At 41.1% G+C, this 16000-nt stretch overlaps 1 protein-coding gene across 3 annotated transcripts in view; it reads right to left on the bottom strand.

Annotated features, from left to right (window-relative positions):
• Window positions 1–16000, bottom strand: part of SAMD4A (sterile alpha motif domain containing 4A) — a 200673-nt gene that overhangs the window by 144713 nt on the left and 39960 nt on the right. The window contains exon 1 of one of the 3 annotated variants that reach the window (XM_045822367.1): window positions 2038–2060. The exons of the other annotated variants lie outside the window; for them this stretch is intronic. The gene's annotated coding sequence lies outside the window, so the exon portion shown is untranslated. Of the gene's footprint in view, window positions 1–2037; window positions 2061–16000 lie in introns of those variants that run through there. 3 annotated transcript variants of the gene reach the window in all.

Here is a 16000-nt window from a genome sequence, read left to right as displayed (position 1 = left end):
AAGGGTAAATCACAGTCAAACCAGCACATGAACACAAACCGTGGATTAAGATTGGGTGCCTGATATGCAGGCACTAAACAATCTAAAACGAACCAAAGAAAATTCTGGTAGGCTTGCTACCCCAGGATAGGATCAGCCAGGGGGCAGCAAGTGTAACGGACAAGGTTCATCTTTGAAAAACTACTCTAGGGTAAATCGAGAGCTGACATCTTAGTGTAGGAGTTGAAATTTTATTTTAAAGAAAAAAAGTCGGAAGTACCCCCAGCATGATGCTCTTTATTTTCTGGTCCCTTAACCTCTTTTTCTAAAACAGTTTTTCTGAGCTTGAACGAGGACAGAGTAAGTAGTGAAGGAAGAATTTGTTAACTCAAGGGTCTGGGGTTAAGGGAGTAAAAAAGTGATGAGTTAGCTGGGTTATGATTCTGTGATTTTTCTGAAATTGTAAGAAGATAGCAATTGCTTAGAATTATACAAGAAGAATATAAACTGGATCTGGACAAACAGACCAGAGAAGTGGGATGTGATCGGGGAAAAACAACTCTGGAGCACGAGTCAGAAGGTTCGAGTCCTTGTCTTGGCTCCGCCACTTCACCTGCCACACAAGCACAGGCGAGTAATTTAAACTCACTAAATTTCAGTTGTTGCAACAAAAAATTGGTATAACAATACCTGCCCTGATCTCAGTTATTGGGCATATATGAAGTCACAGACATGAAAGCCTTTCATAAACTAGTAAGTACTGCTCTGTGATAGAGTGAATTCTATGAAAACCTCGATTTGCTGCATGTAGGGAATGGATGTTTTCCTGCTTTGCATATCCTTCAGCCTCCCCAGGAGTTCCTTATATCCAGTAGAAAAAATGCAACTGAAAACAAAAATTGCTAACCCAACACGCATATAGCTTTTTAGGCCAAGTTCCCAAAAGTAGAGCTAGCTGTCTGCCTTGGAGAATTAAAGCAGTAGGTCCTCACCAAGCAAGCCATGGTATGTTCACCACAAGGTACAGAACACCCATAGGCAAAGCAGCTCTTCTTCCTAAAAGGCACCTCCGTAATGAAATCACTCACTGTTGTGCAGGAGATAAAAAGTTTTAGTTCATAAAATTTTAGTTGGTAGCATGCCATGTCAATTAGCTTCTTACCCTATGTTCAGTGCATTAGCACTAAATTAGAACTAATTACCCTCTCAATTGACAATTTAGAGGCTGTTAAAATATAGATTAGCATGAAAGAAATACAGTATCTTGGGGAAAGTGAAATTCTGATGGAAAGGAGATGAACTCTAGTATCTAACATTTAGTATGTCAATGATCCTGTATCAGGCGCTAAAATAGAATGTTAACATAGAGCGGCTACCTTTCCTGACCTCCTGGGACCTCAAAGGACAAAGTAACTCAAAACACACACGTGCACACATGCACGCACACATGCACACGTAACAGTAGAGATGCTATCCAGTACAACACACAGTCTATACCAAACCTTGGTTAGGTGGAAACAAAGACTTTGCTTAGCATGAAGGCAAAGAGATATCCAATGTTACTGGGATCATTCACTGAGGCATTGCATGGAGTGATGAAGCAGGGGAGAAACTAGGAAAAGTGAGGCAGAAGAGACCATTAGTCATGAGCTGAACATGACTAATAAACAAAGCTGTCTCAGCAATGAAGGAAATTTAATTTTGAAAAAATTATTGTGTTACAAAGTTCTATTCCTTAGGTACTTCTTGCAACTGCTTAACTGTTTGGGACCCTTTATCCAAGAAGATTTGCAATTATGAGAAAAAGATGTTTAAAGAAGTGTGAAGGGATTTAACATCTCCTTGTATAAACATCACCTGGTGATAAGAAGAAAAGCAGTTTGTCGATAAATAAGCCCCACCTGGGTTCATAAACAAATCAAGACAAACTTTTCCAGGTTCTGGAAGGGAATGGCTTTTCTCGCTATTCTCACTGCTGAACTTCGGGGCAGCCAGTTTCAGAAAGGTGATGTTTACCCTATGTTCCCCCCAACCTCACACCTGGCGGGAAAGACTTACTGACAGTGCTGTGAGGCAGGCAGGATCCTGGGAGTAATTGCTGAGCCGGTCGGAGCACTCGCAGGCCGGATGTATGCAACAGCAGGAAAGCCCATTACTCCAATTGCTGAAATTATGTCTCAGTGGAGTCAAGTTTACAGAAATATTTATAGAATTAACAAAACACTATCACCAGCAGTTTCCTTGGGTTGCCTAATTTCCTGAAAGCCTTTAGCCTTTTTTGTGGGGGGGAAGGGGTCGGTGGGTGGAGGTGGGAAGGAGGAACAAGGGAAGCCAGCCACCAGAAATGCTACGTGTGAAAAAAGAAATGATTGGGCTTGTTGCTATTGTAGTACAGAGTCTAGAGAAAGCACGGGACGCCAAACCTGTGTCACCATTGATCCTAAAGAAGAAACAGACAGCCTATTGCCGTCCACCTCAGACATGGGATCCAAGAATTTCGATTAGCCGTCAACATGCTTACATTTGGAAGGCACCCTGAAATGCTGCATTTATTTTTCTGGTACTTAAAAAAATCACCCTCCTATCTTTGCTGTATCCTTCACCTTTTGGTCATTTAAGATCACTCCCCCCATCTCCAAACAATCTCTTTTCCCAAGTTGCCCTTTATATCACCAAGTACTTGTGCTCATCAATGGCACTTATGGAGAGTAACCGTATCGTCATCAAAATGAAACTTTCTGCTTTCTTGGCAGTTCTGTCAGTTCTGTCTATTAAAAGTCACAAGTGACTCAGAGGAAGAGAGCATTTACTTTCTAGGTCTCAACTGCATGCTTTTTACCAAACCTTGGTTATCACATCATTTGCACTCAGTTAAATTGGTTGTTTCTGCAACTTCCTGCTAGCACTGAAATCGATGTCAAAGCAGGTGGTGTCCAAAAGGTCTCAGATCAGTCATGCTTGGGCTCTCTGGCCCAGTGAGGGTTTGTTTAATGAGTCGATGGACATGGTTCCAGAAAAGAAGTACAGTACATTCAGTCATGTTTGATGTCCTTTCCCTTCCGCATCACACAGTGACATGTAAGGCAGCATGTGATCGGAGAGGGCGTGACAGAAATGCAATGGGAGTGAGTGAAATCAAACCAGTCCCTGTCAATATCACCCACTAGACTGTCTCCTCACAGCAAGTTCTTTGGAAAACTTGGTGATTATGAAATAACCTTCTCATTTTCTTCCTGGTTGTTAAGTGAGAGAAGAGGCCCCCTGGGCAGGCATAGTCCATTTCCTTCCAGCGTTTCAGGGGTAGTGGAAAGAACAAGAACATTCCAGGTCAAGAGACTCTAAAAGACGTTTAGCGGTAATGGTAATAACAAGGACCCCCCACGCCGTTACCCCCAACTGTGTTCATTACATTTCCGCTTCGATGTCCACCTTTACTTGAAATTCAGCTAGTCCAATCAATCTCAACTCTCTCCTTCCCCTCCCCCCAAATAGATCCCTACTTTGGCTTCTCTATTTCCATCATTGGAATTCTCCAGCATTTTGCAACTGGCCAAGGAGTAATACTTTGAAAGTCATCTTTACACATATCTGCCTTTTGCACCAACATCCAGGCTCTTTCTTAGTACAGTTGTCATCAGAGTCATCAATTATATCAAGAGGCTTGGGCCTCCAACCCATGCTCCTAAATTTACTGATACAAGCCAGAGTTAGCTGTGAATATAAGTGCTCTCCCACCTGCGTGGGGGTCTTTAAACAAGAGAAGTGGGCTTTACAATATTAAAAACAATTTGGAAAGTATACAAGGAGTACACTGAGGACCTGCCAAAGAGCTGGAAACAGGGCAGGTAAGACGGCCTTCTGCGAGCGAAAACACAGGAACCGTGCCGGGATCGGTGCGCAGACCAGCAACGACATGGATGGGGACTGAAGAGCACAGAGGCCATGAGGATCTCAATAGAAAAGAAGCTGGCCCACCATGGGGACCTGGAGCAAGACAAGTCAGTGGGCGAATAACTGGCAGGAGCCACACATGGGCAAGAGGAGCGGTGAACAGACCAGGCTGCTGCCCGAGCAGCACTGACAGTCCAGTGGAGGAGACAGAGAACATCCCAACCTATAGCTGGACCCTCCACTCACCCACAATGGAAACTGCCCTTGTTCTGATCACCAAAAATCTTCTGGTTATGATTCTCCCTTTCATCTGCGTCTGCTTGCAGGGAGAGAAGGCACTGTCCTGTGGCAGCCATGTTTCTCACTATAAATCCTCCGTGGCATGTTTTGCATTTGGAGCACTTGCTGAAATCAGCACTCAAATGTGGTTGTGCTGGGGTGGGCCTGAGACTCAGAAGGGTCACGTGCCCCCAGGCAATGCAAATGCTGCTGACCCATAGAACACACTCTGAGGAGCAAACATGTCAATGAGAGCTCATACGAAGGTGTGACAAACCAGTGAAATCTGAGTCTCAGGGCTGAGACCAGGACCCAGGAGTGCTCCAAGCTCTGGAGGATCCCATGGGCAGCCAAGGTTGAGATCCACTAGATGTTTCTTAAGGCCCAAGGGCCTTCCCTCAGCCTGAATCTCCGCTGTGCTCTCAGGTGCAGACCACCACAGCCCTGTCTGCACATGCTGGGCTTCTTCCAGATTTTTAACTCTTTCACTGCCAGGACAGAAGCACCCAAATTGTGGCAGATTTCACATTTATCAAGCCAATGCCTTGAACACGAAGTACCGCTTCACATATAAGTTCATTTGAAGGTAATATCACACGTATACATCTGAGGCCCCAAATAATCCTACATCCCATCGCTCCTGATAGGTGCTGAACAATGTCTCCACTAGTTGCCTGGTTATTTGAAAAAACTTTTGTCTCTAAGAACTAGATAATGAGAATGCAAGATGGAAGAGAGACATTATAAGTATTGGCTTCCTCAGTAAAACATCAAAACTGATGTAACAAAATAAACCCTAGATGATTTCAAATTCAAACAAAAACAATATAATATCAATATAAAGAAAAGTGCTTTTCTTCCATTAACAAGCTGTATCCTCATGTCACTATCACAAAACTATTCCCATTCAAGAAAATTCGTTTCTTAAGTCAAAATCACAAAGATTGTACATGAGTGGCACATTTTTACACATGAAAAAAGTCAATAAAATATTTCCTCCTCCAGAGGAAAATTCTTATAAGAGAAATATTCATTATTCTATTCCTAAAATGCATATATTATAAGTGACACACACAAAAAACCAAATGAATAAAAATCATTATAAAAGATTAACTGCACCATGGCCGGGTGGCTCAGTTGGTTGGGGCCTCATCCCACGCACCAAGAGGCAGCAGGTCTGATTCCCAATCAGGGCGCATGCCTGGGTTGCAAGTTCTATCCCCTGTTGGGGTGTGTGTGGGAGGCAGCTGATCAACGAATGTCTGTCTGTCTGTCTGTCTCTTCCCCCACTCCTTCCCTTCCTCTCTCTCTAAAATCAGTAAGCATATCTTTGAATGAGGATGCTTTTTAAAAGAAGATTAATTGTTTCTCCCCCCAAAAACTGTGCTCCTCTGCTCAACTGGCATATCAGAAGTGAGTCTAGCTATACCTGAACACTTTCAAAATCAGATTTCCCTTTCTTCTCTTATACGATGCATTTGAAAGCATCTATGTCCTGTAAATTTTAGGGGAGAGAGGTGTTTTCTCTGGGTAGAGGAGACCAGAAAGAAGGGATCTGGTCTAGAATCTAAGAATGCTATGCACTTCACAAGGTGTACTGAGCACCAACACAAACCGAACAGTCTGCAGGCATTTTTAACTGTGTAGGTCTGGCTTCGTAATGGCCTTCTCGGGCTCTCTGTTCTGAGTGCTGGTGAGGGAAGACTAGCCTGTGATCATGCTACTTGAGTTCAAGAGTCACTATTCTAAAAATTCAAACGGGAAATCTGGGAACCGAAATGCACCAAACCCTCACCTAGAGGTCACGCCTTTGAATGAGCTCTCAGAGGTCAGCTCTTTCTTTCCCCTCTTGTCACCTGATTGATCTGATAAGAAACGTCAGCTGCACATAAGTAAAAAGAAGTGTAACAACAATGTTTTTCTAGGTTTGATTTTAAAATTTTACCTAAGCTTGCTCAGAAAACACCATAGCTTTGGCACACACATATTCTTTAAGATTTCTTTCCTACCTGGCTTAATTCCAGTTTAAAGAAAAAGAGCTCAGACCTAAACATAGCCAAAATCACCACGCTGGATACTGAGAGAAGCTGTGTTTCTGCACTGGGAGGAGAGAACCAGCACCATACATACATCTGCCCCACTCGTCACCGGCTGCCTCACTAGGGAATCCTCGGGGCAGACCGCAGCCGTGCGAAGGGCATGGAGTGTCACTACTCTTCCACTCACCTGGCGTTTCAGGCAGGGCTGTTTGCACTGATTTGGAGATCAGACCAGTGATGATGGTGATGATGATGATGGAGTCAGCTAAGCTATACTCAGTGCCTACTTTCGTAGGCACTTGTTCTAATCAGTTTCCATCTGCCTATTCTTTCACTCCTCAGAACAACCCTGTGAGATGGGTTAGGCCCCTTTGCAAATGAGTTTAGGCACTTCAGATGCTCACTGTGACACCTAGGGCAAGTCAGTTACACTCCAAAGACCTTTACTTCCATATCTGAAAAAGAAGGATTACAATATTGGCAGCCTCATGGGATGACATAGCAAGGCTCTCCACGCAGCCTGGCACATGTGTAGTGCCCACCAAAGGGCATCGGGTAGTATTAGCTGAATGCCTGGAGCGAGAGGTGTTGACCATGCTCTCAACAGCTAAGTATCATTTTGCATCAGAGATGAGGCTGAATTAGGGAGATGCTGGCCGTGGTTACTGTGGCTACATTTAAGGTCGTTCAAATGATGGAAGTTCTCCACAGATCAATGAAAAAAGAAAATTATCTCCCAACTCCAAAGGGGAAGAGTATTTTAAAAAAATTAATTGACCTGCTTGCTTTGTTTTAGTCTTCCCGCTAGAACAAAAAGGTTATCCCTAGGCACAAACATGATCCCCTTCCAGATTTCTTAACGAGTTCTATATCAAGCCTGTTCTGGTCATTTCTCCAAGTATGTTACGTAGGGAAAGACACCTGTCATGGAAAATGCCCTGAGTGCTGAGAAAAACCTTCTAGACATAGCCAGAAAAGGAAGACGTAAATGAGAAGGCAGGGGCTCAAGATTACTGCTTCTGCCTCCTGAGAGATTGATTTTAATACAATGTAGGATATGCTGATAAGAAAGTTATCATTTAAAAAATCTTAGTAACAACTATATCTGAATACCAGAAACTGATTTTCACTAATCAACGTTTTGACTTGAAATAATTACCTATTACACCAATAAGTGGATTATCATTCTTAACAATATTTTCATTTATAATTCATTCTATTTTAGATCATTGTTAAGAACTTATTTGATGGTGCTAGTGTTCATGTTGTAAATGATTCTACAAATCTACTGCTGAAACATATTTAAAGAGATACAGGGATCCACAAAGGTGCTCTTTCTTATCTTTCTATATGAAAACTATACATTTTTTCAAAGACATGCCTTTTTTATAGGATTCTAGCCCTATTATATAGTTAGCCTTAGAAAAAAGTACCTTGTTTTATAGAGATCCAATAAATAGTGAAGTAAAACATTTTTCTTTCCTGCCCAAGATGTCTTTAAGTAATTTTCCAAAGGACACATGTTAGCTTAACAAAATAAACAAAAGGTGGGGAGGAAAGAAAAGCACCTTATCAGTGACTGGCCAACTTCTCTGAGTACCCGGCAAGACTAGCATCTCTGAGGAAATGTACTTTAGTAACTGAAGCTGGCTCTCTCCAAACTGGAAGAAGACCTGTCCCAAGAAGTCTCTATTAAGTCAAACAAACATTTACAAATATATCGGAGGACATATATATCTATTTAACCTAGGCTTAAAGCCTCTTGTTTATTTGCCGGTGTGAGGGAAAGTAGGTTTGATAAATGCTGGAGTGGAGGGAGTTTGGCTGACCCTGTGATTTCTCAGTGTCAATAGCCTCATTTGATATTTCTTTTGTGATGGAACCTCAGTACATACTGTTTAAGATCTCAAAACTGTAGCAGTTACAAAATATTCACAGGGATGTAAAGTATGGCATAGGGAATATAAGTCAATAATATTTCCATAGCTGTGTATGGTACCAGGTAGATACTAGACTTATTGGGGAGATCACTTTGTAAGTTATAAAAATGTCTAACCATTACACTGTACACCTGAAACTAATATAATATTGAATGTCAACTGTGATTGAAAAAACTTTTAAATTGAAAATAAATCTCAAAGTGCAAGTTTAGCATTTCTTAATGTACTGGTTTATACATACTAGTTTGGAAGCATGAGTGTGTCAGTACATGTATTAACAAGTGATTCTCAGGGCACAGGCAGGATGTGGAGGGAAGGGTTTATAGCATGTGCCAATTTCCTTGGTGTAAATACACCCAGCATGGCTGACTTAAGACTACCTTGGTCACAACATTGAAACTGTAGCTGGAATGAGCTATGTACTGTTGGAGCTGGTGCAAGCTGGCTCCAGCACATCACTGGAAATCAAGTCCTACATCAGCAATACCATATAGCTCTAGGCCAGTTTCAATCTGAGTTGCACCAGAAACCACCTCATCCAAGTTGAAAGCATTTAATTTTTTATTCTTACAATGTCTGTCAGCAAAAGACTAATAATGTTGGGGCACAATCAGTTGCAAACCCCTTGGAGAAAAAAACAGGGTAACAAATGGAATGGCTCCTTAAGGAACAAATCATATCATACTAATCTTCAATAACTCAGGGCCTGGCCTAGAAGATATCATCCATCGTGATGTCAGGAAGGCTTTGAGTCTTTCCCACACAACGCAGTCATTAATAAACTTGTGAAGCACAGTTTATATGGCTATTAAAATAAGGTACCCAACTTCTAAGAAATATATAAGGTAGGCATAGCTTTGAGCTGCAAAGAAAAGAACTGTCCTCAGTACACTTACTGAACAGTAATCCAAGTTGTTTAAAGTTGTCATCGGTAGGGCCTGACTATCAATTCTATAGGTAATGTGTGAGTAGTGGCAGTCAGAGCTCCGATAGAAAAAGAGGTTGGATGACTTCTTAAAATTAATCATGAAATCTAAGCATTCATCAGAATGATGCATGCAGTTACAGTATCTGGAAAAACAGACGTTTGTACATTTTCTCAGCTTTAAAGAAGACAAAAATGTGAAGCCACAGGGAACCAGCTATACCTAAAATATCTACCTACACCACTTCCCTTAGAACTGTCTGGTTCTTCCTCACATAATTTTAACAAACCATTTGAGTGAAGATGGTTTAGTGCTTTCAAGGAAAGTATTGACATACTAGTTCATGTTTGCATGTTCTTATACTACAACTTACTAATCATGAACAAGATCACAGTTGTATTTATTTTTTGTTGAAAGAGTCTATTATGTTGGGGGCGGGTGGTACTATCTTTTCTCTTACAGTTGAGAAAGAAATACCTTATACATTCCATGGAATATATTATCTCAAAAAAAAAATGAATGACCCTTTCATCTCCCTTCCCTTATTCTCATAGAATTGCAAAGAATAGTAACATATCTAAACATGTCTACATTTATTAAACATTTGGTTTCAGTATCTTTAAAAATTCTTTGGTTTGTAAATACTTGCTATTCAATAAATTGTTTGACACACAAGTAAAAATTTTGCACAAAAGCGACTTGATTGGAAATAAATTCTAGTCCTGGCTTTAGCGTTCATAGTTTACATTCAGAATTCTCCTTTTTACAATTAAAGGACATTATTTCTCTTTTGCCACCTTACAAAATGAAATTTTACATTTTTTTGAAAATTCAGATTTCTCAAAACACATATTGTTACTTCAGAAAACATAAACAGCCCTGGCTGGTGTGGCTCAGTGGATTGAGCACCAGCCTGCAAACCAAAGGGTCACCAGTTCGATTGCCAGACAGGCACATGCGGGGTTGCAAGCCAGATTCCTGGGGGCGGGGGGGTGCATGTGAGAGGCAACCACACATTGATGTTTCTTTCCATCTCTTTCTCTCTTCCTTCCCCTCTCTCTAAAAATAAGTAAATAAAATCTTTTTAAAGAAAGAAAGCATAAACTATGGCAAGGTTGGTGACAGGAGAGGCATTTAAAGGCTCTAAATTTGTCAAAACAAAATAATGACATCAACTTAGCAATAATAAATTGATAGTTCAATTCCATAAAAGCTTGACCAAAGGATATCACAACAGTCAAGTTTCATATTATTAAAATCTGGAGTGAGCTAATAAAAGAGATCATGTTGACTATATCTGGTTATCTAAAGACAGAGCAGTTTGTTTTGGATGGTTCAGGGTATCACCCTGCCAGGCGCTTGGGGCCTCACAAAGGAGAGAGCCTTCTCACGATCCGATCCTATGCTTCTGAGAGCACTGACACAGCCACTAAGTCATACACAGCTGCATACAACGGCACAAAGCTGTAATGGGCAGGAAAAGCCTCTAATGTAATAAGAAAAGCAAATAAAAGTGATATATTAGTATGTGATCTTTTTTGTGGATGTGCCTGTTCATAAAGACTTAAGAAGCTTTGAAGAATCAAAAAGAAAAAATAGGCATTGTCACATAATTCAATAGAGAGTTATGGAAATATTTTTTCCCCAGAATATTAGAGAGCATGGAGTAATGGAATAGTTTTAAAGGGAATAATAAAGACACACATAAAATGTGCATTAGCAGAGGGATCAAGGCAATTTATAATCTTTCCTGTGGGAAGGTTTATATATTTTCATTCCCTATGTGGGATACACTTAAACAGAGGCAGCTCTTTGCCTGTAGTTGTCTCCTCTGGAAACAGTGTGTGGTTGTGCACAGTCACGCGGGAGACACCACAAACTGTACGGCCACTAACGATACCACTAAATTTTATCTAAAAGACTACGGAATACAACAAAATCTTATCTTTACATAGAACCTTTTTCAGAGGAGAATTTTTGCCCTTATTTCCATTATATGATGAAGTCTGCCTTTTTGTGGGACCCGGGGAGGCTTCCTCTATATGATAAAATAATGAAGTAAAGCTTTAAAAAAATGTTATAATTTTAAAACGATCACTTTCAGATAAAATACTCTCATTTATTAGTAATACCATATTACAATTCCAAGTCAGTCATAAAATAAAAATGATAAACATTAAAATAGAGTACAGACAGTACCCGACTACAGAATGTTTTGTGTTCTGAAAGCTCATTTATAATTAGAACACTTTTTCAAGAAACAATGCTACAAGAGATGATTAGGGGCCTAGGTCAGCCCACAGATATCTCCTTAGCCCACAATGTTCCTCAAACACAGTACTTCGAGTGTTCAGTCCTGAAGCACCTTGGCAGAGTTTGCGTATTGTAGGAAAAGGAACAGAATGGAGTGTCATCACTCACTAATCGTGCCATCTCAGGTATTTCCTCAACTGCAAAACAGAAGTATGACACCTGCCATAGTTACTTCAAAAGTTTGCTCTGAGCATTAAACACAGTACAGAGAGAGAGTACGGATAAATTACATTATAAACCCCAGAGGTGCCTCACTTCCCTCCAGGTGGGTAAGTCTTCCTTTGACAGATGACCCAGAAGCAATGGGAAGGTTTAGTGACTTGTCCAAGGTTGCAGTGCGAGCTCATGAGAGGCCAAGAGAAGAGGCCAGGGCCCTTGACCTCTGGCCTCTTCTCTTCTGGTCCGTCTCCCTCCGCACGAGATGTGGTTAGCTAACATACTCTCAGGCAGTTAACCTTTATCGGACAGGCACTGGGCCGAGCACCAAAGAGAGGTGACAGTACTGATGGCACACTTCTACATGACTACGCTGAGCTCAAGAGAACAAGGTCCCAACCCTGACTTCACCTCGGACTCCAGGACTTTATCAGGCAATCCCACAGTCACTTTCCATCTCACAAGCTCTCTCTCTCTCTCTTTAAATTGGGAGGAATTCTGTAGCCTCTCCTGTCTTCCTTGTAGGAGGCTGTTCTTTGGCTTTTAACAAACACATGATGGAGAATCAATGAAATCTGCTATAAAGCTCTGTGTCCCTTAGGCAAAAAGGGCAAAACTGCTTGCTTTTATTAAAGTGTTATTGGCAACTTGAAACATTTTATGAAAAGAAAAATAACAACTAAATGTGTCCCACATTCTTCTATGAGGTTTACATTAGGTTTTACACTTGCGGGCACTCAGCTAGTGTGGAAGGGGGAGGAAGAGAAGAGGAACGCACTGACTGCTGACGCAGAAGGCAGGACAGGCCCAGGCCAAACGCTTTTTAAAAGTCACTTTTGTTATCAACATCTGCCATGATGGTACACATTCCTGTCTTTAAACAATGGAATTGCTTATTATCCAAACAAATGCTTACTTTATTTATGTTTTTAGTAATTTTTATTGTATTTTTCCATTACCATTTTGTCCCCTTAACCCCCTCCCCAAAGCAATCACCACACTGCTGTCCACGTCCATTTTCCTTCTTCCTCCATCCCTCCCCCGCACCGCCACCTCTCCCCCTTAAAGCTCTGGTTCTCAAACTTTTTAGTCTTGGGATCCATTCCATCCTTAAAAATTATTGAGAACCCCAAAGAACTTTTATGTGGCATATATCTATCCAGATTAACGACTTTACAAATCAAAGACATTTTAAAATAGTTATTCATTAATTTATTTCTAAATAACAGTTATCTATTTCTAAATAACATCTGCCATTAGATGTTAACATAAATAATACATTTTTGTGAAAAATAGCTTTTCCAGAGAAACTTTAGTGACAGAGCCACACCCTTTACGTTTTTGCAAATTTCTTTACAAAGACTGCCTGTCAGCGGGGGTCAGCTGGGTTCTCACGCCTCTTGCGTCCAATCTGTTGTGATATGTTCTTTTGGTTCAAGTATACGAAGAAAATCTAGCATCACAGAAATGAAGTTGGAAAAGGAAGAAGTATTTTTTTAGTCCTCACCTGAGGCCATGCTCATTGATTTTAGAGAGAAGGGAAGGGAGAGAGAGAGGAAGAGAAACATCGATGGGAGAGAGAAACATGGATTGACTGCCTTTTGTACACACCTGGACCCAAGGACCAAATCTGCAACCTAGGCAGGTACCCTGACCGAAAATTGAACCTGTGACTTTTTGCTTCACAGGAAGATGCTCCAACCATCTGAGAAGCCACACCAGCCAGGGCAGGAAGGAGTATTTTAATAGCTTTTTCAGACAATTGCAGTATTCTTTGATATACACTAAAACTCAACAACTGGTGGTTTCTTTAAAGGCTACTTGCATGGAATCTGAATCCTTGTTGATAAACTTGTACTCTGTATAGTCATGATATTAAGTGAACCAAAAGGGGCAAATAATTTCTCAGCATTATTGTGAAATTATGTTTGACCTTGCAGATCCTTGGAAAAGGTCTTAGGGAAATTTGGGTTGCCCAGACCACACTTTGAGAACCTCTGCTTTAAAGATACAAATCATTTCACGATGTACAATTGGTAGAGCGAGGGAGATACCATGTGAAACTTAAGGAACAGGGTGAAGTGACCTCACAAGGAGTGGAAGAAAGGTCAGGTGCAAGCAAACCATTCATCCCCTGGTCCACCTCCATTGGACATGGGAACAGGAGATCAGTTGCTGCGATGCAGGTGCCCAGATCAATGGCCCCAGCTGGACCCTAGCAAGAATAGTTGCAGCATAATGACCCAAGTATCTCAGACAGGGTGACTTTTTCAACAATGTGTGCAAGCCCTTGGGTACATTGTAAAGAGAGTTTTATAGTGCATCATGACTGGTAACACCCAGCCCTAGCCCTTCAAATCAGCCTAGCACATGCACACATTGAACCTATCTACAGCAGAGGCAATCAGGAACACCCAGCTTTGGTTGTGGTAGCACCTGCTCTCTGCTTCATTTCATCCCATTCTCTTCCCACCTCCCTGGGATCTCCACCCAGCTCTTGACCCAGTCTGTCTGCTCCTGTGTGCGTCCCCGCTCTTGCTGTTAGAATTGGTGAGCATATTCGCTTTCTTTGTCTTTTACTCTTTCTGCTACTGCCGACCCCAGGTAGCCTCCCCTCCACTCCACACACTCCACCCTCTGCACCAGTTTTAGCCCCTCACACTCAGGTCTTGACACCCAGTAGGTGAGGGTGGGTGCAGCTTCCTTGAATGGGGCATTGGAGAAAATGGATATTTTTTCAATCTTCTTGTAAAATTCTTCTTTTTGTCTGTTTTGTAGCATAGCAGGACAGAGAACATGGAAATAAGTCATTTTCATGCTATTAGCACATTTAGGAAACAGGCTCCCACAGTAATTAAACTAATGAAGATGCCCCTAGACTGAAGAAACAGCAATTAGAGTTGACTATTGAATAGGCATTAGGGGGAAATGAAGACATTCACATTCAAAGCAAGATAAGAATTTTAAATAAGAGGTAAAAATAAATAGCAGCCCAAACTTTATTGAGCAGGAAAGCACTTCTAATGACTCAAAGAAAACTTAGAGACATGCAGATTAGTCCCTCATCCTGAAATGAATATAAAAACAATGGTAACCTATCCTGAAAATATGGACATTAAGTGATGGGCTAAAAGAGGTGGAAAAACATGAGAAGAAACTGGCTAATTATATGCAAGCTAAGCATATAAAACAATTTTTTTCCTGGTATATTAGCTGTTATTTTCCAAATATAAATAACCCACTTTTAAAGTAATCATTTAAATCCTGTGTTATTCAGAAATGTAATTTGGAAACCAATCGAAACCCTGCTCCAGTGGCGTGAGGCACCCACTAGCACCCGCCCGGCTCGCCTCAGGAGAGGGGTCTGCACCAAGGGAGGGTCCAATCCCTGCGTTTCTACCCGAAGATCAAATAGATCTGTCTACACTCCCATTACCAACAACAACAGTTATTGTTGGTTTATTTCCCATCAACCTGCCTCTTTTTAACCTCGGAAGAACCCAGAGGTCAAAACCAGAGGCGAGAAGGTTAGCATAAGTAAGGGTTTTTTCAAATGCCTTCTCTAAATTTGTAATTTCTGTGTAAAGGTTGGTGAAGTCGGTTGCTGGGGCCTGGGGCTGCCCAGGGAATTTTTGTCCACTCGGGCAGGTGACTGGTGTTCTGAGCACTGCTCGCTCCCCACCAGACTGGACAGCTCTGTGAAACCTTGAAGGCCACTTGTAAGGTAAAGAAGGAAGATGCTCAATATTCTTGATGCTATTGCTATTAATAAATGGGGCTCTATGGATAAAAAGGGAAGTGAGCTATGACATTATTAACTCTTCTTCACTAATTCTTCTTTGAATTTTTTAGTTTCTTTTCTTTAAGACCCCTATGCCCAGACTAGATTCAAAGGCTTTCTTTTATAAACTGAAGTACACTATACTTCTAAGCCATTATTATACATAGCCTTGAGTAATCATAATTAATAAAGATTTTTAATGCACCAATTAAAAATTGGTGCTATACGTTGTAATTATCATCATGCTGGTTTTTAATCATTATTATTAGGTGAAACATTAGAAAAAATTTAAACCTATCATGGGCCCTAACAGATACTTATTTAAGTCTATAGTTTGAGGCATATTTGTTGTTGAGTGAGTGAGAAAGAGAGGGAGGGGTGTGTGTGTGTGTGTGTGTGTGTGTGTGTGTGTATTTGGGGAGGGAGAGACAGAGGGGGAGACAGAGAGGAAAAGAATATGCCCAAACTTTCTCCTTTTCCATCAGGCTACAAGTGCTGGTCATACCTTATTTTTTCCACACTCACCCCTCAAAAATGCACTAGAGTGAGATTGTGTCAGAGTCAAACTATTATATCACTGACTATCAGCTCTTTCACAGGAAAATTGAGCTGCCCGACTTCTCTGAAAAATCAGAATGGACTTCCATAGTAGTTAAGGCATTATCAACAGTGACTGAGTGTTACGGACAACGTGGC

The sequence above is a fragment of the Phyllostomus hastatus genome, unplaced genomic scaffold (genome assembly GCF_019186645.2).
Source record: "Phyllostomus hastatus isolate PE091 unplaced genomic scaffold, TTU_PhHast_1.1 phas_scaffold_501, whole genome shotgun sequence".
NCBI classification, from domain to species: Eukaryota; Metazoa; Chordata; class Mammalia; order Chiroptera; family Phyllostomidae; genus Phyllostomus; species Phyllostomus hastatus.
The sequence above is the reverse complement of the archived record's forward strand: the minus strand, read 5'-3'. Positions and strand labels throughout refer to the sequence as shown.